General features: G+C 46.6%; 1 protein-coding gene across 14 annotated transcripts in view; it reads right to left on the reverse strand.

Annotated features, from left to right (window-relative positions):
- Positions 1-24,396, reverse strand: part of CUX1 (cut like homeobox 1) — a 466,860-nt gene that overhangs the window by 433,957 nt on the left and 8,507 nt on the right. The window lies entirely within an intron of this gene.

Below are 24,396 nucleotides of genomic sequence, written 5' to 3' on the forward strand. Positions count from 1 at the left end.
TGCCCAGGCTGGGTCTTGAAATCCTGGGCTCAACAATCCTCCCATCTCTGCCTCCCTAAGTGCTTGCACTACAGGCATAAACCACCGCACCCGGCCACACTTTGTCTTCTGTTTGCTGTGCACTTAACAAAGCTACTAGAAATTTTTCTGATCCTTATGGTTAAGCACATTCCATAGATGAAGCCTCACTCTGCACAAAAGTGGGCAAATTCGCAACTAAATTTGGCCCCCATGGAGGCCTACCAGGCTGGGAAAATACAAGGGGGAGAAAATTCAAACATTCCTAGTCCCCTCAACATTAAGAATCAAGATCCCTCGCCCAACAAATTCTTTCGCCATCTGGATCTGAAAGGACTTCCACTTTGAAAATTTTCTCCTCGCGGTAGGAAGTTTGCCACCAAATATTAAAAGCCACAGAGGTGCCAAGTGTTGTGTGACTCACATGTTTCATTTGCCCACTGAACATTTGATGTGGAAGCTGCTCACACCCAGGAAGCTGGCTTGTGCCTTAAAAAGACATTATGCCAACTGAGCTGGGTTTAACGTGTAAGCAGATATTTTGAATCACATAAGGGAGAAAAAAAAATCAATCTCTGGGAAAAAGCATAAAAGAAATAAAACATGTAAACAATGTCAATACACACCCAGTGACCTGGGAGATCTAGGCCTCACCATTGATGCTATAGCCCCTAAGGCCAGATTATGACCATTATTTTTCTTTTAATATAAACCAGTTTATTTTTTCTTTTCTTTTCTTTTTTTTTTTTTTTTTTGAGTCTTGCTCTGTTGCCCAGGCTGGAGTGCAATGGCGTGATCTTGGCTCACTGCAACCTCTGGCTCCCGGGTTCAAGTGATTCTCCCGCCTCAGCCTCCTGAGTAGCTGGGATTACAGGCACCTGCCATCATGCCCAGCTAATTTTTGTAGAGATGGGTTTCACCACGTTGGCCAGGCTGGTCTTGAACTCCTGATCTCAGGTGATCTGCCTGCCTTGGCCTCCCAAAGTGCTGGGATTACAGGCATGAGCCACCATGCCTGGCCTTTAAAGCAGTTTCTATGGGTGAGCTGCCAACACCACAACACTTTACTTTCTCATTTTGAGGAGAAAATGAAAAAGCACTTTGGGAGGCTGAGGCCAGAGGATCACCTGAGGCCAGGGGTTCAAGACCAGCCTGGGCAACACAGCAAGACCCCATCTCTAAAATAAAAATAAAAATAAATTTAGAATAGTACATCAGGCACTGCCATACGTTGAGTCTCACAGAATCCTCTACACAGTAAATAGTTTTATCACTGGCTGTTTCACGGAGGAAGCAGGTTCAGCAGTGCCCAAAGTCACACAGCTAAGAAGTGCTGGAACAAAAATTCCAAATCAGATGCGCTATCTGCCGTCCAAGACAGAGCACCCTTGGCCACTGCCTAGACAGTGGGACGCATGGCTGCTGATAGGGATCAGGTGCCTCCAAACATGGGTCATCTCCAAAACCCCAGGTTCTTATCCACTGAGGGCTGCCATTTCCAGGTAACAATATATCATGAATCCAGCACACTAGAGGAGAGGAGTTTCCCCAAAACTAAATTTTCCAAACAAGTGTTTGTCTTGGCCTTGACATTTGCTACAGCGTTGGTGAAAATACTACCTTCTCCACCAGGTGGTTGACTGTTTATTTTGTCATTTCTTTAGGGATAGGACCTTGCTCTGTTGCCCAACCTAGAGTGCAGTGGTAGAATGACAGCTTGCTGCAGCCTCGAACTCCTGGGCTCCAGCGATCCTCCCATCTCGGCCTCCTCAGTAGCTGAGACTTACAGGTGTGTGCCACCACGTCAGCTAATTTTTTTTAATTTTTTAAATTTTTTTGTAGAGACAGGGTCTTGCTATGTTGCCCAGGCTGCTCTTGAATTCCTGGCCTCAAGTTATCGTCTCACTTTGGATTCCCAAAGTGCTGGGATTACAGCATGAGCCACTGCACCTAGCTACATGTCAAGAAGTCAGCATCCATACCAGACCAACACAGCCTGCAATTATTTTTAGTCTTTCCGGTCTCCCACTATCAAGCTAGCAACTGGTCTTAACTGCTACTGTCCGTGGGGCTGCCACTAGCACCTCCTTGGCCTACTTCCAATTTGCTGTTTTAATGTATTAGCACCTTGAAGAGTGGATGATCGATACTGTCAGAACTACATGTAAGAAAGGAGTTCGGCTGGGTAGGGTGGCTCCCACTGGCAATCCTAGCACTTTGGGAAGCTGAGGTGGGAGAATCGCTGAGGCCAAAGAGTGCAAGACCAGCGTGAACAACATCGCCTTTACAAAAAATACAAAAAATAAAATCAGCTGGGTGTGGTGGCACACACCTGTAGTCCCAGCTACTCAGGGGGCTTAGGTGGGAGGCTGTGGTGGGAGGATTGCTTGATCCCAGGAGGTTGAGGCTGCAGTGAGCTAGGATTGCACCACTGCACTCCTGCCTGGGCAATGGAGCAACAGCCTATCTCAGAAAAAAAAAAGGAGTTGCATTTAAAAGCGGCTTGGAAAAGGGCTCGGGAACTCCCCTGTTTATGCACAGACTGTGGGCATCAGCCCTGGCAGCTGGGCCATCTATGCTGGGAGAGCTCAACTTGGAAGATAAGGGAGGAGTCACTCTATTAAAATATGAATTAAATAAAACCAATCATCCCTTTTTAAAGGATCCAGAGCAGTGCTCGTTTAATGTGCAAACATTCATGTGCATATGATTCACCTGACAATCTCATAAAAATGCAGATTCTGTCTCAGGAGGCCTGGGGTGGGGCCTGAGAGCCTGCATTTTTTCTTTTATTTTTTTTAGATGGAGTCTCCCTTTGTCACCCAGGCTGGAGTGCAGTGGTGCAATCTCGGCTTACCGCAATCTCCGACTCCTGGGGTCAAGCGATTCAGCCTCCCAAGTAGCTGGGATTACATGCATGTGCCACTGCACCTGGCTAATTTTGTATTTTTAGTAGAGATGCGGTTTTACCACGTTGGCCAGGCTGGTCTTGAACTCAAGTGGTCCTCCAGCCTCAGCCTCCCAGTGCGGGGATTATAGGCATAAGCCTCTGTGCTCGGCCAGATCCTGCATTTCTAACGAGCTCCCAGGCGATACCACTGTTGCTGGTTCATGAATCACTTTGCCTAGCAAGGGGCTAAATCAGAACAGCACTGTCCCATAGAAATGTACGATGTGCCATGTAAGTCATGTTAACTGTCCTGGCAGCCAGCCCCAAGCCTATCTAGCCAGCCTCCTCCTCTATTCCCTCCCCACTTTCATCCCCACACCACAGGCTAAGGCCAGTGGGTCTCAGTAGGAGGTAATTCAACTGGAGCTATACACAGACAGTATTTCAAATACATACAAACAGTACCTCACCACCCATCGCCTGTCTCAACAATCGCCAATTCATGGGTACCCTCACTACCAATCGCCCATCTCAACAATCGCCAATTCGTGGCCAGTCTACACCAAGGCTACTCTCTTCATGTTTGAGAATGAGGCTAATGTTAAGAGATACAGAGAACAGGTCAGGCATGGTGGCTCGCACATGTAATTCCAGCATTATGGAAGGCTGAGGCAGGAGGACTGCTTGAGCCCAGGAGTTTGAGACCAGAGTGGGCAACATAGTGAGACCCCATCTCCATTTCAAAAAGAGAGAGAGAGAGAGAGATGGACAACAGAAGAAGGGTTGACACCTGTACAGTGGGTGTCCTAGAAAGAAGAAAAAATAAAGAGAGGAGAGAAAATATTTGGAGAGATAAATGTATGAGAACTCCCTAGAATAAAAGAAAAAAATAAGACATCAGAATCAAAGGGTCAGTAAAGTGCCAAATAAGATAGGTAGGTGGAAGAAATCATTATTTAGATACATTTTGGTGACATTAAAGAATAAAGACAGGCCAGGTGCAGTGGCTCACGCCTGTAATCCCAGCACTTTGGGAGGCCAAAGTGGGTGGATAACTTGAGGTCAGGAGTTCGAGACCAGCCTGGCCAACGTGGTGAAACCCTGTCTCTACTAAAAATACAAAAATTAGCCGGGCGTGGGGGCAGGCACCTGTAATCCCAGCTACTCAAACGGCTGAGGCACAAGAATCACTTGAACCCGGGAGGCAGAGGTTGCAGTGAGCCAAGATCGTGCTGCTGCACTCCAGCCTGGGCGAGAGAGAGAGAGACTGTTTCGGAAAAACAAAAAGAAAAAAGAAGAATGATGACAAGGATTAAAAGAAAAAAGAATGAAGACAGGGATAAAAAGAAAAACCAGACTTCCTCCAAAGCAGTAAGAATCACTGTCCTCTTATTTCTCAACCGTGACTCTGTGCAAAAAGAAAACAGGGGAATAATCTGGGTGTTGAAGAAAAAGAATTTTGACCTACAATTTTACATCCAGCTAATGTATTACTTAAATATGAGGGTGGAATAAGTATAGACTCAGACTTTAAAGTCTCAGAAAGTTTATCACAGAAAGACTTCTTTAAATGCACTATCATTTAAAATACTTAACAAAAGTGCTCTGAAAAGGAATCTGGAGGAAAGAGACTTTATTCCCGTGAACAACGTGCAAACCAGGGAGATGCAGCCTTCCCTGTAAACAGAAGCTGCTAGGGTTGGGGGCGGGGGCGGGGGCGGGGGCGGGGAGGGGGACGGTGTTTGTTAATAGCAAAAGTGCCCACCCAGGTTCCCAGTCAGATTTCTTTATGAATGATTCAAACGTGCTTAGGGCTGATTGGTTGACACAGCTGAGCCCTGATTGGCCAGGGCTGGTGAACTCAGACTAGTTGGGTCAGGTGAGCTCTGAAAGTCCCAAACTTAAGAAAGGTGCAGGTTTTCAGGGAACTCAGACTAAGTGTGTGACTTCCAATCTGCAAATGGCCATCTGGCTCTATTTTAGATTTAGGCCTGGTTAGCCACTCTGGATCCATCCTGAAGGATTGGCTCTTTCAAAAGGTTCACATTTGTTCACATATTCTAGCAAGGAGAGAACATTAATACTGAAAGTCTAATACCTGGTGATGCTGATTCTGCCCACCCGAGGGCCACAGTCCTATATGGCACCATTATCCTAGAATCTAAACGATCTCAACAGGCTGAAGGGAGGAAACGAGGTCCCTATCACTTAACTTGTTTGACAGAAAGACAAAGATATTAATAGCCTTTAGAAACTGACAGGAATCCCTACTCCAGGCAGTTGAAACAAGTAAGTGAATTTAAAAATCAATTATATTCTAAAAGAAAAAAAAAGAAATGGATAGGAAAAACTAATCACATAAGTGGCTCTTAATAATTTTAAGAATAATCACAATTCTGAGCTCTAGAAGAATAAAATAGATTGCACAACTTTAAAATCCAGCAGAAGAAAGTTCAACCCTACAAAGCACTACAAGAAAAGCTTTTTTAAAAATAAGTAATGGTAAGCAGAAAACACAAAATAAGATAGCAGAAATCCTAATATAACACAACTACCAGAAATGTGTCTCAGCTAAATTCACTTATCAAAGATTCTCAACCTGGGTTTTAAAAACAAGATCTTACATCACAGATCTGCAACAAATGCAATGAAAGCAAAATGATATGGATTGGAAATAATTAAAGAGAAAAAGCAACATCAAACAAATGGAAACCAAAAACAAACAAAAAAAAATAGGAGAATAGGCCAGGCATGGTGGCTCACGCCTGTAATCCCAGCACTTTGGGAGGCTGAGATGGGCAGATCACGAGGTCAGGAGATCGAGACCATCCTGGCTAACACGGTGAAACCCCGTCTGTACTAAAAAATACAAAAAATTAGCCGGGTGTGGTGGTGGGCGCCTGTAGTCCCAGCTACTCAGGAGGCTGAGGCAGGAGAATGGTGTGAACCCGGGAGGTGGAGTGAGCCGAGATCGCGCCACTGCACTCCAGCCTGGGTGACAGAGAGAGACTCTGTCTCAAAAAAAAAAAAAAGAATAATCATGAAAAACATAATAAGAGTCTATATAGACATCAAAAAAAACCCAATACATCAGGAAAATCTAAAGATCATGATCATGATCATACATGCAATGTAACAGTACAGCCTTAACCTAATATAATGTAACAACTGTCAAAAACTGTAGGAAGGCCCAGCATGGTGGCTCACACCTGTAATCCCAACACTTTGGGAGGCTGAGGCAAGAGGATCACTTGAGGCCAGGAGTTAAAAGACCAGCCTGGGCAACATAATGAAACCCAGTCTACTAAAACTAGGAAAATTAGCTGGGCATGGTGATGTGCTCCTGTAATCCTCGCTTCTTGGGAGGCTGAGGCACAAGAATTGCTTGATCCTGGGAGGCAGAGGTTGCAGTGAGCAGAGATCACGCCACTGCGTGCCAGCCTGGGTGATGGAGTGAGACTCTGTCTCAAAGAAAGAAAGAAAAAAAAAAAAACTATGGGAAGAAAATTATCAAAGAAACAGTGACATGAATGTATTCCATATACCAAACAAACTGTATGACTATATGGTATATGTCACTTGTATACTGCATATATAACGTTTTTATCTACTCAAAAAACACATTCTTTTTGAGCATATATGGAAAATTCACAAAAATCCACCATGTGCAAGACACCAAAAAGAAGACCTCATAGATTCCAAAGAACCAGGATTATGTGAACTATGTTCTCTGACCATATGTGATAAAAATGACAGCAACAACATTTTTAAAAGCCATTAAAGAAAAGTGTCAAAAATCTAAAAAATATACAGTATTAAATAACCCTTAGGTTAAAGAGAAAATTATAAGGGAAATTACAAAATGAATAGAAAATTACAAAATGAATAAAAATGAAAGCACTACATGTCAAAATTTGTGGAACACAGCTAAAATAACACTGAGCAGAAATGTTACAGTTTTGAATAGATTTATCCAAAACAAGAAAGAACCCCAATTTAAAAAGCTGAGTATTCAAGGCCAGGAGTGGTGGCTCATGCCTGTAATCCCAGCACTTTGGGAGGCTGAGGTGGGTGGCTCATGCAAGGTCAGGAGTTCCAGATCAGCCTGTCCAACAAGGTGAAACCCTGTCTCTACTAAAAATACAAAACTCAGCCGGGCGTGGTGGCAGGGACGCCTATACTCCCAGCTACTCAGGAGACTGAGGTGGGAGGATCACTTGAACCCGGGAGGCAGAGGCTGCAGTGAGCCAAGATCACACCACTGCCTTCTAGCCTGGGTGACAGAGTGAGGCTGTCTCAAAAATAAATAAATAAATAAATAAATAAATAAATAAATAAATAAATAAATAAAATGAAATAAAAAGCTGAGTATTCAAAAAAATAAGTTAGAAAAAAAATGCACTCAGAGAGTAAAATAATGGTGAGAAATAAGCCACATAAACAAAAAGGCAAGATTAACAAGACCAAAAGCTGTTTTTTCAAGATCAGTAAGATAAACAAACCTCTATGTACAACTAAAAATAAAAAGAGAAGAGTTGTAAATAAATTCAGAAATACAGAATGTAGAAATGGGAGACAGCTAGAGTTCAAAACAGATTTACAAAAAAAAAATACTATGATCACAGAACAGTTAAGTTTTAAAACCAAGATAAAATGAAAACATTTTTAGAAAATTATAAAATGCCAAAATTGGCATAAGAATAGAAAACCTGCCGGGCGTGGTGGCTCACACCTGTAATCCCAGCACTTTGGGAGGCCGAGGTGGGCGGATCACAAAGTCAGGAGATCGAGACCATCCTGCCTAACACGGTGAAACCCCGTCTCTATTAAAAATACAAAAAATTAGCCAGGCGTGGTGGCGGGCACCTGTAGTCCCAGCTACTCGAGAGGCTAAGGCAGGAGAATGGTGTGAACCCGGGAGGCAGAGGTTGCAGTGAGCCGCGATCGCGCCACTGCACTCCAGCCTGGGCGATAGAGCGAGACTCCGTCTCAAAAAAAAAAATAAATAAAAAAAATAAAATAAAATAAAATAAAGAATAGAAAACCTCAATAGACCAAAAACAAAAAAAGTAAAATGTTAAATGCCTCCCAGCCACCATTCTAAAGTCTCAGGCCCTGATGGTTTCAAAGGTGAGCTATCAAATTTTAAGATACAGATAATCCTCATGTTATATAAATTGTTCCAACACAATGTTTACCCATTTCATGAGACTAGTAAACCTCAATTCCAACTGAATAAGAAAATTATAGGCCAATTTCACTTAATAACACAGATTTGAAAACTGTAAATCAAATCCAACAATATTTTTAAAATACAAGAGGAAGAAGAGTTTATCCCAGAAAGCAATAAATGATTCAACATCATATAGTCAATCAACGTAATTTACCACATTCATAAACTAAAGGATAAAAACTGCATGGACATGAATAGGTTTTAAGGAAAAGTATTTGCAAGAGGATAACGCCTATTTATACCAAAAAAAATTCTCTAAAAACTATGGAAAGGGGAGTTAAGGTAGTTCCTTCACCTGGTTAAACCTTCTACCAAAAATCTCCTTTGGTAGAAAGAGAAAGAAAAGGGCAGCCTCTATCACCACCACTATGTAATTGAGTACTTCAGATTCTAGCCAGCAAGTCACTCCACTGTAAGAATCAGAAGGAAAGGAACAAATAAAAACTTGCATTATTTTGCATATATTATTTCCAGAGAAAATGCAACAGAATCAAGTTAATTAGTAAAAATATTAACAGCAAGCTTCCCAGCTTCGAAATCAACAAAAACCAATTGTTTCCTCTATACTACAATAATCTATTAGAATTTTAAATTTTTTTAATTTAAAAAACTATAACGGCCAGCGTGGTGGCTTACGCCTCCAATCCCAGCACTTTGAGAGGCCGAGGCAGACGGATCACCTGAGGTCAGGAGTTTGAGATCAGCCTGACCAACATGGTGAAACCCCATCTGTACTAAAAATACAAAAATTAGCCAGGTGTGGTGGCGCATGCCTGTAATCCCAGCTACTGGGGAGGCTGAGCCAGGAGAATCGCTTGAACCCAGGTGGCAGAGGCTGAAGTGAGCCAAGACTGCGCCATTGTACTCCAGCCTGGGCAACAAGAGCAAAACTCTGTCTCAAAAAACAAAAAAAAGAAAGAAAATTGACAAATTATTCGCATGTGAAACATACAAGGAGCTCTTGCAAATCAACAAAAAGATGGTAAACCATTTAAAAAAAAAAAAGAGGACAAAATATATGACCAGACAATTTACAAAAGGCGAAATCTGAAAAGCTGACAAGTATAAAATGAGGCTTATCGCAAAGATCGACTTCCCTGGTGATCAGAGAAAATGACACAACACTGAAGTACCACTTTAAAACCATCTCACTGGCAAAAAATATCTCCACAAAGCACGGATGAGATTGTGGGGGAAAGAAACTCTCACGACTGTGGGTGGGGGAGTAAGTGGGGCAGCCACGCTGGGAAGCGATCTGGAGGTGCTTCGTGAAAGGAGGACCACTTTCTGGCTGGATCCAGCAAGGCTTTTCCTGGATACTGGTAAGGGACGTGTGTAAGAACGTTCCTAGCAGTGCTGTGCATGGAGGGGCTTGGGGGAGGGGGGTCAGATACCACCAAGGGTGACCAGCCCCAGGGAAATGGACATGTGAGCTAGGGTGCTGCTACGGACTGAACTGTGTTGTCCACCCCCCTCAAATTCATACATTGAAGCCCCAGCCTCCAATATGATGGTACTTGGAGGTGTGGCCTTTGGAAGCTCGTGAGGATGAGATGAGGTCACTAGGGTAAAGCCCTCATGATGGGATTAGTGTACTTAAAACAAGAGATACCAGAGAGCTGGCTTGCCTGCCTGCGCACACTCTCTGCTATGTGGCAACACAGCAAAAACAAGGCCATCTGCAAGCCAGGAAAAGGGCCCGCACCAGGAATCACGTTGGCCCGTACCCGGATCGTGGACTTTCCAGCCTCCAGAACTATGAGAGATAAATATGTGTTGTGTAAATATGTGAAGCCACCCCATCTATGGTATTCTGTTACGGCAGTCTGGACAGATTAACACAGGTCAATTCTGAAGGTGGATTTTTTTTTTTTGAGACAGCGTTTTACTTTTGTTGCCAAAGCTGGAGTGCAATGGCACAATCTCGGCTCACTGCAACCTCTACCTCCCAGGTTCAAGGGATTCTCCTGTCTCAGCCTTCCAAGTAACTAGGACTACAGGCATGCGCCACCAAGCCCTGCTAATTTTTTGTATTTTAGTAGAGACAGGGGTTTCACCATGTTGGTCAGGCTGGTCTCGAACTCCTGATCTCAGGTGATCCACCCACCTCAGCCTCCCAAGGTGCTGGGATAACAGGCGTGAGCTACCGTGCCTGGCCCTGAAGATGGATTTCAATACGGCTGTCATAACAAACAAAATTCACAGGGAATGACATAGACAACAAGATCTCAAAAATTGTGGTGAGTGAGGCCAGGTGAGGTGGCTCACGCCTGTAATCCCAGCACTTTGGGAGGCTGAGGTGGGTTGATCACCTGAGATCAGGAGTTCAAGACCAGCCTAGCCAACATGGTGAAAGCCCGTCCTACTAAACATACAAAAATTAGCCGGGCATGGTGGTGGGCGCCTGTAGTCCCAGCTACTCAGGAGGCTGGGGCAAGAGAATCACTTAAACCCAGGAGGCGTAGGTTGCAGTGAGCCGAGATTGTGCCACTGCACTCCAGCCTAGGCGACAGAGCGAGACTCTGTGTCATTTAAAAAAAAAAAAAAATGTGACAAGTGAAAAGGAAGGAGAAAAAGATTTAGGGCACAATGCCACACTTATGAATTAAAACCATGTATACACACAAAATAGGCCACATATTTTACCAGTTTGCATCCATATAAAGGCATAATTAATACAGTAGAATGAGGAAAGGGGGCTGAAAATGAGAATGGACCGTAAAGGCAGGCAGAAAACAAGGATTTTGTTTTTCTTGCACATGGTGTAGAAATGGGAATGTTAAGACCCTTATAATTTGACTTGAGAATTTTGGTATCCTTTTTTTTTTTTTTTTTTTTTTGACAGGGTCTCGTTCTGTCACCCAGGCTGGAATGCAGTGTCACGATCATGGCTCCCTGCACCTTCGACCTCCCAGCTTCAAGTGATCCTCCCACCTCAGCCTCCTGAGTAGCTGGGAACACAGGTGTGTGTCACCATGATGCCCAGCTACTTTTGGATTTTTTTTGTAGAGAGGGTCTCACTATGTTGCCCAGGCTGGTCTTGAACTCCTGGGCTCAAGCAATCCACCCGCCTCAGCCTCCCAAAGTCCTGGGATTACAGGCATGAGCCACTCCACCCAGCCAGATTTCAGTATCTTTAACATGATAGAACAACTGGCAAGATGTTCTTAAACATTTAAAATTATAGTGAACTGAGTTGAAATTGAGCTCGTTTCTATCCACAGAGGAGGTAAGATTCACTCATCTGAGTTGACAGACTCACTGAGATACACATACACAACTAAAAAAAGATTTGGTATTTCACTGTAACGTATGGAACCCGCCAATTTCATTCACAATTTACGCCAGCTTCTAATTATACTTTAGTGAATATTAACCATTGTAATTGCTTAATGTTTTATTGGCGGGACCTAACGTATTGAGGGACATCTGGCTTGGCAAATGGAATTCTGCTGCCTTTAGAAAACAGAGCTTAGAGGACATATGTCCTCCTCACACTCTCAAATATACCTGCACCCCGAACAAGTGCATCTCAAAGACATCACTGTAAGTCCATGCCAAGCCAAAGCCATGCACGGCAAGTTGCTACAACCTGGATTTTCATTATAGTGGCTTGTTTCAGAATGCTCTTCCATCTCCAAATAACACAATGGCCAACTACAAAGGATGAGGAAATTTGACTTTCCCAGGCCACAGAAAAATGGGGACGGGGCACTGCAGGACTGGCTCACTCAGAGCCATCGAGGGCCCAGGTTCCTTCCATCTTTCTGCCCCATGTCCTCTGCGATTTTTACTCTGTCTCCCCTGCCCCCCACCGCACCCATGCTGGGATGATGGTAGCAGGTGGGGGCAGCCTCTTCTCCCACAGGCATGTCTCCAGGCAGACAACGGGCACTCCCGGTTTCTCCGGCCAAAACAAAGTGTAATGCCCACTGGCCGTGGGGAAGGAACAGCCAGGATTATTTTTTTTTTTTTTTTTTTGAGAAGGAGTCTCACTGCTCTCAGAGCCTTGGCCAGGCTGGTCTCGAACTCCTGACCTCGGGTGATGCACCCGCCTTGGCCTCCCAAAGTGTTGGGATTACAGGCATGAGCCACTGCACCTGGCCAAGGATTGATTTAGACAACCCTCAGCCTTCATCGTCCAGTGAAGGGGGTCCCTTGTTGCTGAGCAAGGAGGGCAGGTGGGGTTGGGGGAAGGGAGGACCGCGGGGGCAACCAACTCTCATCCCAAACTGCACAACAGCCATTTTTTTTGTAGAGATGGGGTCTCACTGTGTTGCCCAGGGTGGTCTCAAACTCCTGGGCTCAAGCAATCCACCTGCCTGAGCACAAAATCACTTTGTGCACAGCAGTGGTTCGCAGGGGAGCACCTGCACCCCAGGAGAAATCTGAGGAAGAGACAGCATGACACCCAAGGCAGAAGAGAGAGAGATGGAATGGGCTGGGTGTTAAAAGCAGCATTCTGGAGAACAAACGGGACTTACACATAAGAGGTCAAAATGCAACAATGCAGGGAGGTGGCGACGGCTAATGGCTACAAAAAAATTGAATCAATGAATAAGGCCTAGTATTTGATAGCACAACAGGGTGACTATAGTCGATCATAATTTAATTGTACATTTTAAAGTAACTAAAAGCAACTGGGCGCAGTGGCTCATGCCTGTAATCCCAGCACTTTGGGAGGCCAGGTGGGTGGGTCACCTGAGGTCAGGAATTCGAGACCAGCTAGGCCAACAGGGTGAAACCTCGTCTCTACTAAAAATACAAAAATTAGCCAGGCATGGCGGCTGTAGTCCCAGCTACTGAGGAGGCTGAGGCAGGAGAATCGCTTGAACCCGGGAGATGGAGATTGCAGTGAGCCAAGATCGCGCCATTGCACTCCAGCCTGGGCAACAACAGTGAAACTCCAACTCAAAATAAACAAACAAATAAAATAACTAAAAGTGTATAATTGGACTGTTGGCAACACAAAGAATAAATCTGTGATGGATGGATACCCCATTCTCCACAATGTGATTATTATGAATTGCATGCCTGTATCAAAACATCTCATGTACCCCATAAATATATGCACCCACAAAAATAAAAAAATTAATAAATAAAATACAACAGACTCAAAAAGCAAAGCCCAGAGTGACTACATATGACCTGGCAATTGCACCTAAGAAAATGGAAAACTGCATTCATACAAACATTTGTACACGAATGTTCACAGCAGCGTTATTCACAATGGCCAAAAAAGTGGAAACAGCTGGAATGTTTACTAGCTGATGAAAGGATACACAAAACCTGGTATGCCCATACCAGGGAATATTATTTAGCCATAAAAAAGAATGCGGCCCAGACACGTGCACGAGTCAATGTGGGTGAGCCCTGCAAACACTGTGCTACGTGAGAGAAGCCACGGCACGAAGGTCACGTAATCTGTGATTCCCGAGACGCATGGAGGCAGAGAATAGATGAATGGTTACGGGGTGCTAGGGGTACAGGAGGGAGGACAAATGGTAACTGCTGACAGGTATGGGAGTTTCTTGTCGGGGTGTTGGAAACGTTTTGGAACTAGATCGTGGTGATGGCTGCACGACATTGTGAATATACCAAACATCTATGGATTTTAAACTTTATTTATTTATTTATTTATTTATGACACAGAGTCTCGCTCTGTCACCCAGGCCAGAGTGCAGTGCCGAGATCTTGGCTCACCGCAACCTCTGCCTCCCGGGTTCAAGAGATTCTCCTGCCTCAGCCTCCTGAGTAGCTGGGATTACAGGCGCTCACCACCACACCTGGCTAATTTTTGTATTTTTAGTAGGGACAGGGTTTTGCCATGTTGGCCAGGCTGATCTCAAACTTCTGGCTTCAAGTGGTCTGCCCGCTTCAGCATCCCAAAGTGCTGGGATTACAGGCCTGGCCAGAATTTTAAACTTTGGAAAGGTAAATGTTACATTATATGAATTTTAGCTTTAAAAAAAAGTTACGGGACGGAGGTATTGTATCAAAAGAACTGCTCTCTGCACCAGGGCAACAAGCGGCACGTTTAGAACAGAAAAAAAATTTCTTTTCAAGAGTACTCTGCACCTTCTTGGTCCTCTCTTAAAAAAGGAACTTTTTAAAACTCACTGTGCATGCAAATGTTTTCAGTCTTGCTCTTTCTTTAAAAATAGAAAATAAGGCTGGGCATGGTGGCTCATGCCTGTAATCCCAGCATTTGGGAGGCCAAGGCAGGTAGATCACCTGAGGTCAGGAGTTCCAGACCAGCCTGGGCAACATGGCGAAACCCCATCTCTACTAAAAATACAAAAATTAGCTGGGCGTGGTGGCGGGTGTCTGTAGTCCCAGCTACTCGAGAGGCTGAGGCGGGAGAATAGCTTGAACCCAGGAGGCGGAGGTTGCAGTGGGCTGAGATAGTGCCACTGCACTCCAGCCTGGGCAACAGAGGGAGACTCCATCTCAAAAAAAAAAAAAAAAAAAAAAAGAAACAATCAGCTTTTCAAATAAATAAGAGGCATCTCTCTGAAACAGAACACTAGGCACTGAAGGCCATCCCTGGGCACCGCCCTGTGGATTCCACTTCCAGATTCTTCCCTGGAAGAATCGTGACAACAGAAGTCTGGGGATAAGGAAAGGCACGTGGCTGCACAGGGTAGGACAGGATCAGAGGGGCCGGCCCAGCACCCCACCTACTCGGTACTCGTGTGAACACTGTGCGTCCCATTCTAGGACAGACTCTGCACCCCCCGTTAGAAGAAGATGCCAAGTGCCCTGATTTGGGGGAAAAAATTGCAGTGAAGATTTCTTAGCAAAATCGCCTCCTCCTAACACAAAATAAAACCAGTCTGCAAAAAGGATGCAGACTTTCTGGGAAGGCTAAAACCTGAGAGCTCTGTTTTAGGGTCTGATGCCACAGTGTACAGGTCCCAGAGCCCTGGACTTTGCCTCCTGGAAATACTACAGCACAGTAATGGTTTTTAACCTGACATCCATCTTCTGCTCTCCCACGCCCCGAGGTGACTGTCGCACTTTCTCCCTTCTCCATAAGCTTGCTTTTGGATTCTTTTTTTTTTTTTTTTTTTAAGAGACAGAGTCTTCCTCTTGCTCTGTCTCCCAGGCTGGAGTGGAATGGCACTGTCATACGTCACTGCAGCTTCCAACTCCTGGGCTCAAGCGATCCTCCTGCCTCAGCCTCCTGAGCAGCCAGGATCACAGGTGTGCACCATCACGCTCAGCTAATTTCTTTCTTTTTTTTTTTTTTCTGTAGAGACAGGGTCTCACTGTTGCCCATGCTGGTCTTGAACAACTGGGCTCAAGCGATCCTTCTGCCTTGACCTCCTAAAGTATTGGTATCACAGGTGTGAGCCACCATGCTGGGCTAATTTCTTTTCTTTTCTTTTTTTTTTTCTGTAGAGATGGGGTCTCACTGTGCTGCCCAGGCTGGTCTTGAACTCCTGGGCTCTCAAGTGATCCTCCTGCCTCAGCCTCCCAAAGTGTTGGTATTACAGGTGTAAGCCACTATACCTGGCTTGCCTTTCCGATCCTTGAACGCTTCACGTTCAGTCGAACGCACCCTCCCCCCTTTTTCTCAGGAAAATACATGAATCAGAGAAGAATGCCCTCAGGGAACCAGCCCCGAAGTTACTTTCCCAGCAAGACTTCTCTTTAACCTGCAGACAAGTCCAAGCCCTCCCACCCCTAAGCAGCTCCTCCCTGCACACCGCCTACCTCTCCGGCCCCTCCCTGCATGGCCGTGGCGCTGCTCCTGGTAAGGAGCACCAGAGGCACCAGAGCAGGCCACAGGGCAGCCAGCTGACCCCCTGTGCAGCCGCTCCGACGCGCCCAGAAGTGGCAGTCCTAGTACCAAGCAGACAGGAGCCCCCCAGCAGTAGGTACCTGCCTTGCCACCAGGTATCACTATAATTAGTCATTGTAATTGAAGCTGAATGCAATTAATTACATAATTTTGAAAGGTTCGGGTTTATTTCCATTAGAATTACATCATGAAACCAGGGAATTACAAAGGATTACAGACAGAAAGCAAATAGGGATGAATAAAGGAACTCCAAGCCAACTCCCCGCGTGAGTCACGTCCAACGCCGAAGTGTGGGTCCTGTCGCCCCACTTGTGTTTGATAAACCTGTGGGGACTGACTGGGTGGACGTCTACATGAAGCCCGCCCCTGAAGGTGCCAGCCCCCTGCACCGCAGGTGCTGGGAACACAGTGGGCTCGCTGGATGTGCCATGTCGGCGGGGGACACTGATGACCACACCCTCCACAGGCTGTTCCCTGCCCCTGCTGTTCCCCAACCTCAGTTTTTCGCACCCCTCTGGATGCCTGTGGAAATGCCACTCACCCAGCCCCATCTCTCCCATCACCCCTCAGTGGTCCCTGCCTGAAATGCCAGGGCCAGGCACACTGAGTCTGGCACGGCCACAGCCTGGCATCCTCTCACTGGGCCATGACCACCACACCCTCCTGGTTCCATTATCACCCCTCCCTCCTCACTCTAGCCCGCCTTCCATGTGGGGCTTCCGGAAGGATCCTCTAAGACACACCCCAACAACTGAACCATCCCTCTTCAGTTTAAAAATCGGGGCTAGGCATGGCAGCTCAGGCCTGGAATCCCAGCACTTTCGGAGGCTAAGGCAGGAGGATCGCCTGAGGCCAGGAGTTCAAGACCAGCCTGGGCAACACAATGAGACCCCCATCTCTACAAAAAATACAAAAAAGTTAGCCTGGCATGGTGGCGCATGCCTGTAATCCCAGCTACTCGGGAACCTGAGGTGGGAGGATCGCTTGAGCCCGGGAGGTCAAAGCTGCAGTGAGCTATAATCACACCACTGTACTGGAGCCTGGGCGACGGAGCGAGACTCTGTCTCTAAATAATAATAATAATAATAAAGTTATTTCTCAGGGCCTTCAGAAGACAGAAGTGACTCTGTGGGGCTTTGTGTATCAGTCCTGCTCCGTCTGTTCCCAGGCCACTGGGCACTCACTTATTCCTTGCCTTTGTCTTCCATCCCCCTTGCAAGAATGTCAGTTCCGGCCGGGCATGGTGGCTCATGGCTGTAATCCCAGCACTTTGGGAGGCTGACGTGGGTGGATCACCTGAGGTCAGGAGTTCGAGACCAGCCAGGCCAACATGGCAAAACCCCGCCTCTACTAAAAATACAGAAAATTAGCCTGGTGTGGTGGTGCACACCTGTAATCCCAACCATTCAGGAGGCTGAGACAGGAGAATCACTTGAACCCAGGAGGCAGAGGTTGCAGTGAGCCGAGATTGCACCACTGCACTTTAGCCTGGATGACAAAGCAAGACTCCATCTTGAAAAAAAAAAAAGAATGTCAGTTCCTTAAGGGCAAGGATTCCCTACTGTCTGGTCACTCAATCCCTATGCTAGAATGCTGCCTGGCACACAGGAGACACTCAATAAATGCTCAACAACAGCCTAAGGAAGTCTTTGGTGCAAGACAGCCAGAGTCCATCTTTCCAAACACCTGCCCTGTTCACACAGCAGACACATCCAACCCGCTGCCATTGGACACCTCGCGATACCCCAATGTGTCCTGCATTCTCTGACCAACCAGCAGGCCAGAAGTATATTTCTTTGGGTAACCCAGGGGCTTGAACAGGATCCATTCGAGTCATCAGGTACCATGGAGTGTGCTCAGAACACGAATGGATGCACGGCCCCAACAACCTATGAAAAAAATGAATCATCCTGAAACACACGGAACTGCCAACAACTTCACTCGAACGTGCTGTTATTTCTGAGACCAGTGCACATTTTTGCATATTTTGTCTTTAAATTTATAAATTTTTAACAAAACAAAGTGCATCATTATAAAAAAATCAGGCAGGCAAGAATTATCGGGGCCAGGCGCGGTGGCTCACGCTTATATAATCCCGGCACTTTGGGAGGCTGAGGCAGGAGGATCACTTGAGCCTAGGAGTTTGAGACCAGCCTGGCCAACATACTAAGACCCTGTTTGTATAAAAATATGTAAAAAAAATTAGCCAGGCATGGTGGGGCACACCTGTGGTCCCAGCTACAAAGGAGGCTGAGGCAGGAGGATCACTTGAGCCTGGGAGTTCGCGGTTGCAGAGAGCTATGATCCCACCACTGCAGTCCACAGCAGATCAAGACCCTGTCTCAAAACAACAACAACAAAAGCATCTGAATCCAGAGTGGCCCAAAACCTCAGTTTTCCAGTCCAATGATAATTCCCCGAGGAAAAGAAGCTAAGATCTCAGGGATGTCGCTGTGACCAGGCTGTTTCTCTCAGGCCATTCGGCCACTGGTACATGTCTTATGAAATCAGTCTCTTAGAAAACACATGCCCAACATCCCATGTAGCTCAGAACAGAAGCCTGCGTGGTGGGTGCTGCCCCGACCATGTCAGGGGATCTGCATGGATTTCAGTGCGGAATCACTGCAGGGGCTACATCAACCAGTTTCCCAGGGGCTTGGAGAGTGGGGATCTGGTCTTGACCATCAAAGGGTTAAGTACAGGTATCAGTATCTACGGGCAATTCACTCCCCAGCACCCAGGGGCATAGCCCCAGCATCTCAGAGGAAAGTCCTGTAAAGAGACACCCCATCTAGCACTCACCGAACTGCCCACAGATAGGGCAGGCCGCTCCTCTGGGCCCCTCCGGCCCCATGACCAGGCCTCTCTCCTAACAGTTCCCCAAAACTGTCCCAACAAACTTGCTTCAGCAAGGATGGGGCATCTGAGGATAGTGAGTAATGCAACAGGGGGGCTCCTTACAGCCCGAGCCACAACCGTACCCCAACTATCAGATGAAGTTTGCTAATGGGAATGATGGGGCAGCCGTGATTCTATCATCAGATGACCCTTCTCTGCGGGGCTGAGTTTGAAGTCTTGCCAGGGCAAGGCTCCAGCCAGGCCTCCCCGAGAAAGTGCTCCCCTCAAGCCCACCCACCCCGGCCCCATTTCCATCCCCAGCTGCTCACTGCTAAGTGACCCAGACCCAGCCAAGCTCATCTTGGGCGGCCCCTGAGAAGAGGTCCCTTCTGAGTCACCCGATGACCCCACTGCTTCGGCTGAGGGTTGTCTAGGGAACAGCGCGGGTCGGGAGGAAAAACACTCCTGGAGCTCGGCAAAGTCCGGGATGTAACCCCAACTCCCGGCTTCTCACCTATGGCAGGTACGCAGCTCCATAGGGCTGTCATGCAAGTAACATGAAATAAACCAAGAGCCTAAGCCCGTGTCCGTTCGCCATCTGTTCCCATGAAACCATTACTATTAGTGCACAAAAACATAAAAATACAAAACAAAAATAGAAAAGCTCCTGTCTTGTCACCAGTGGATGTAAAACTGTAGATATGGTATGTGGAACCCAATCCTACAAGCAATATTCTCTCTCTCCACTACTCCTTTTGCTGAAACATCAAGCCGTCCTCACTCCAGAACGGGGAAAGTCAAGACAAAGGGGTGCTGTGCCAGTTCAAATTAATTCTTCACCCCACCCCACCCCAAGTGATGCAAAACTCTCCAGCACCAGCCAACACTCCAACAAAATCCTCCCCGGGCTTCAAACTCCAGGTTTCAACTCATCTTCCAGACTTTGGCACCCACTTTTCCACTGACCTTAAAGCCTCCTTTTCCCCAGGGGCTCGACCCTTGGAATTCCCTCCCACCAGCCCCCCAAAACCTCCATATCCCAAAGGGGGCACACCCCTTCCCCCTGCCTGGGGTGGCTCCTCTCCCTCCACCCTGTCCCTGCAGATGCTAAGCCCACCCCCCATCAGCCACCCGCACTGGGCCTGGGCATCCTGCCTCTCTAAGCCCTCCTCTCCCAGCCCTCACTTCCCCAAATCCAAGCAAATGCTTCTGCAGCCAGACAGTGACGTCACCTCTACAAAAATATCCTAGGTAGTTTCTTAGACTAAATGAAGAGGCCACAAAGCCTATGAGGGCCACTGCTCTGAAATGGGGCCGACCCGGAGCTGGACGTGCCTTTGCCCAGACACAGGGACGGGGTCTGGGGGACAAGGCAGACGTGAGACATTCCTCCGATGCTGACACCCAAACCTCTGTGTTTCTTGCTGCTGGGGTTCTCTTAGATTTTTTTGGGTTTTGAGAACTACAACATGCACTTTCCCCGTTCGTTCATATGGGGAAGTTTCCTCCCGCTCAGACTGTCAGCAGAGTCAAACAACAGACCTCTGTCAAAAAATTGTTCTGCCCAATGCTGTTTTTAAAAATGTGGATCTTTTTGTGTTCTATGTGCCACAGGTACAATTATACATATAGCTGACTCTTGAACAACACAGGTTTGAACTGTGTAGGGCCACTTACACGCAGATTTTTTTTTTTCCATAATAAAAGTGACATTGAGTGGGACTGGGTATGGTGGCTCCCGCCCGTCATCCCAGCACTTTGGGAGGCCGAAGTGGACAGATCATCTGAGGTCAGGAATTCTGAGACCAACCTGGCCAACACGGTGAAACCCGTCTCTACTATAAAAATTAGCTGGGTGTAGTAGTGGGTGCCTGTAGTCCCAGCTACTCAGGAGGCTGAGGCAGGAGAATCACTTGAACCTGGGAGGCGAAGGTTGCAGTGAGTCGAGATCCGCCACCGCACTCCAGCCTGGGTGACAGGGTAAAACTCCATCTCAAAAAAAAAAAAAAAAAAAGTTACACCAATTGGGCCTGCTTCTCCTGACTCCCCCTCCACCTGCTCCAGCCCTTCCGTCTCCACCACCTTGAAACAACAAGACCAACGCCTCCTCTTCCTCCTCAGACTCCTCAACGTGAAGGCAAAGAGAATGAGGACCTTTACGATGATCCATTCTATATTCTGATTAGTAAATATATTCTCTCTTCCTTACGACTTTCTTAATAACACTTTCTTTTCTCTAGCTTACTTCATTCTAAGAATACAGTATATCACACATATTAACATACAAAATACATGTTAAGCAACTGTTTATGTTATCGGTAAGGCTTCCCATCAGCGGTAAGTTATTAGTAATTAAGTTTTTGGGGAATGAAAAGTTTTATGTGGGCCTGGTGGCTCATGCCTATAATCTCAGCACTTTAGGAGGGTGGGACAGGAAGATTACTTGAACCCAGGAGCTCAAGACCAGCCTGGGCAACAAAGCAAGACCCTGTCTCTAAAAAAAGAAAAAAATTAAAAATTAGCCAGGCATGCTGGTGAGTGTCTGTAGTTCCAGCTACTGGGAGGCTGATGTGGGAGGACTGCTTGAGCCCCGGATGTCCAGGCTGCAGTCAGCTATGATTATGTCACTGCACTCTAACCTGGGTGACAGAATGAGACCCCGTCTGAAAAGGAAGGGAAAGGAAAAGAAAAGAAAAGAAAAGAAGAGAAAAGAAGAGAAGAGAAGAGAAGGAGGGGAGGGGAGGGGAGAAAAAAAGTTATACGTGAATTTTTGACTGTGCAGGCGGGGTGGGGGGAACAGGAGAAGGGATCAGCCCCTAATCCCCATGTTGTTCAAGGGTCAACTGTATTTTAACCAACACTTATGTTACTTTGCAAAGAAAGATAATTAATGGGACTGAAAAAGTAACACTTATGTTACTTTGCACAGAAAGATAATTAATGGGACTGAAAAAGAAACATCTATTCCATAGGTGTACCTATCAGTAGCTTTCAAAACACAGCCATTTTAATATATATAATCTACCTGCTTTCACTATATTAAAAAAAAGAATTAATTTTGCATTCTTAACCAGCTGAATGAGTCCTAAATCGGACACACAAGGCAGAGAGTGGGGGCCTGTGTGGCGATGCTGTGGTGAGTACCCAAGGGATAATCAGGGCAGAGGGAGGGAACCCAAGCTCAGAGGGGAGCCCTAGAGATCCCCGGCCACCCCACGACTGTTCTGCTGGAAAGCCCTCTCTCCCACACCTCCCCAAGCACATAGAACTCAGTGGGCGCCCCCTGCCCACTCCCCGACCCGCCTTCCAAGCCCTTCCTGCAGCCTTCCCAGAGGCTCAGACACACTGCTCCATCCATCCCAGCCTCATCCTGTCAGTCCTGTCCACCCTCTAGGCGGGAAGCCACTGCTATTTTAAGTCTCCATCACTACTGCCGGGCACACAGGGGCAAAAGAAAAAGGAATGCATGAAATAGGCTTGAGGGCCGGGCGCAGTGGTTCACACCTATAATCCCAGTACTTTAGGAGACCAAGGAGGGAGGATTACTGGAGCCCAGGAGCTCAAGACCAGCCTGGGGAACAGGGCAAAACCCTGTCTCTAAAAAAAAAAAATGGAAAAATCAGCCAGGCGTGGTGGTGCATGCCTATAGTCCCAGCTACCCGGGAGGCTGAGGTGGAAGGATTGCTTGAGCCCAGGAGGTCGAGGCTTCAGTGAGCTATGATCTCACCACTGCACTCCAGCCGGGGCAACAGAGCAAGACCCTGCCTCAAAAAATCAAAAACAAAAAAAAAAACAAAAAAATTCTGAAGTAGGCTTGAAGCTCAGATGTGCAGAGGGAGGAGGAGGGAGCTCCCCCAAATAAGAAAGATTCTGGAGTCATTCTAGCTGGGATGGAAAAGGTTTAGGTGGGGCAGAAAGGACTATCAGGAACTCTGTCTGCTACCCTAAGAAATGTGGTCTCCACTCTGTGCCTAAGTGGGCCACCATGGATGTTTAAGGAGAGGAATGGCATGATGAAATCAATGGTTCGGGAAGATTAATCTGGCAGCTGCATTTATAATGGATTGCGACCTGTTTCGAATGGGCAGTTTTGAAACAAGTAAAAGACGACGCACTCAGCTCTTGTGTGTTAGAAAGACTTGGCTCTCACACACAATAAGCAGCCCCGAAGACTAACTGCGCGCACACACACACACACACACACAGATTTCATTAAGGTATCAGGGCGTTTTAAGATGACAGCATAATTATATACCAACACAGAGCCACGTAAAACAATCACAAACTACTTCTTACTCCCCTGACAATGACATTCAACCATAACTGGCAATATCCTTCCTCTCCCAGTCCCACGTCGATGCTGACAAACTGCGGGATGACAAACTGCGGGACCAGGGCTGAGGACCAGGTGGAGGGGAAGAGATGACCAAGCCTTCCCTCTGGGACGGCCAGCTCCGGATGGTAGCTTTACGATTCCGCAGCACAGCTCTCCAAGGGCCCTGGCCACCTTGTGGTCCTCCAGGCTCACCGGTGACTGCAGGCTCCTGGATCCCATGGAGCAGAAACCTGAACTTGTCTCCCACTTGGCTGAGTGACGAGACAGCATGCGTTACTGTGTAAGCAACGAGTTGAGATACGGCTGAAATAAAGCAATTCTGGTAAATGAATGTTTCTATGCTGGTTTAAACACATGCTCCTCTGCTCTCAATTTTCTGTCTCAAACCTGTATGACTTATAACATCTCTACTGTGTGAATAGGAAGGGAAGATGGGATTTGATTAACAGCTCTGGTCGTAATTTTAGCTGTAATCTCTGTATGTTGGGGACTCCAGCCCTTTTTCTTTTGAAAGGTTGGTATTCTCCGGGCGGTTGCTGACTATGCTCTCGGCGAGGACACAGCAGAACTGTATGCAACAGAAATAATTCACTGGACCCAGGACTGCATGGGTTCAAGTTCTGGGTCAACTACTTGGTGAAAAACAGAAAATAATATGTTTCACCATTATCTGCCACACCTTTCAGAGTGACACAGAAATGGTGACGGGAGCCACAGAATGTTCCCAGTTCCAGAGGGAGAACGAAAGTCTTTTCCAAGCCTCATCAAAAACATTACATGTATACGATTCCCTCCAGCGAGAATTTTATTTTTAATTTTCATTTACATAGTATCTTTCTTCCAAGAATCTCAAAATAATGGAGCTGTAGAAATACTTGTTTAAAAAAAAAAAGTTGTCACAACACAGGAAGGGACAGGCTTGGCAGGGCAGGAGAAGGGCGAGAAGTGACAGGCCGTCCTGACAGCAAGGGCTCCAGCTAACACCCGGAGGCTAGGCAGAGGGCGGCTCCAAGCCGGCCCTTCCCTCACTGCAGCCCACGGCTTTACCAGTGCTCACAGCTTCAGGCTCTTCAAGACAAAGATTTACCTTTGGTATCATCTGCTACCTTTTATCAAATTATTTTTTATCTAAATAATCATTTCTTCCCTAGAAACAGGAGGGGAAAGTGGCAATAAGCCAGAGAAACTTACAGGCCCCAAACAACAACTCAACAAAGGTGTCTAAAAAGAGTGGAGGCCAGGCACGGTGGCTCACACCTGTAATCCCACCACTT

Source organism: Gorilla gorilla, chromosome 6, assembly GCF_029281585.2.
Source record: "Gorilla gorilla gorilla isolate KB3781 chromosome 6, NHGRI_mGorGor1-v2.1_pri, whole genome shotgun sequence".
Lineage (NCBI taxonomy): Eukaryota > Metazoa > Chordata > Mammalia > Primates > Hominidae > Gorilla > Gorilla gorilla.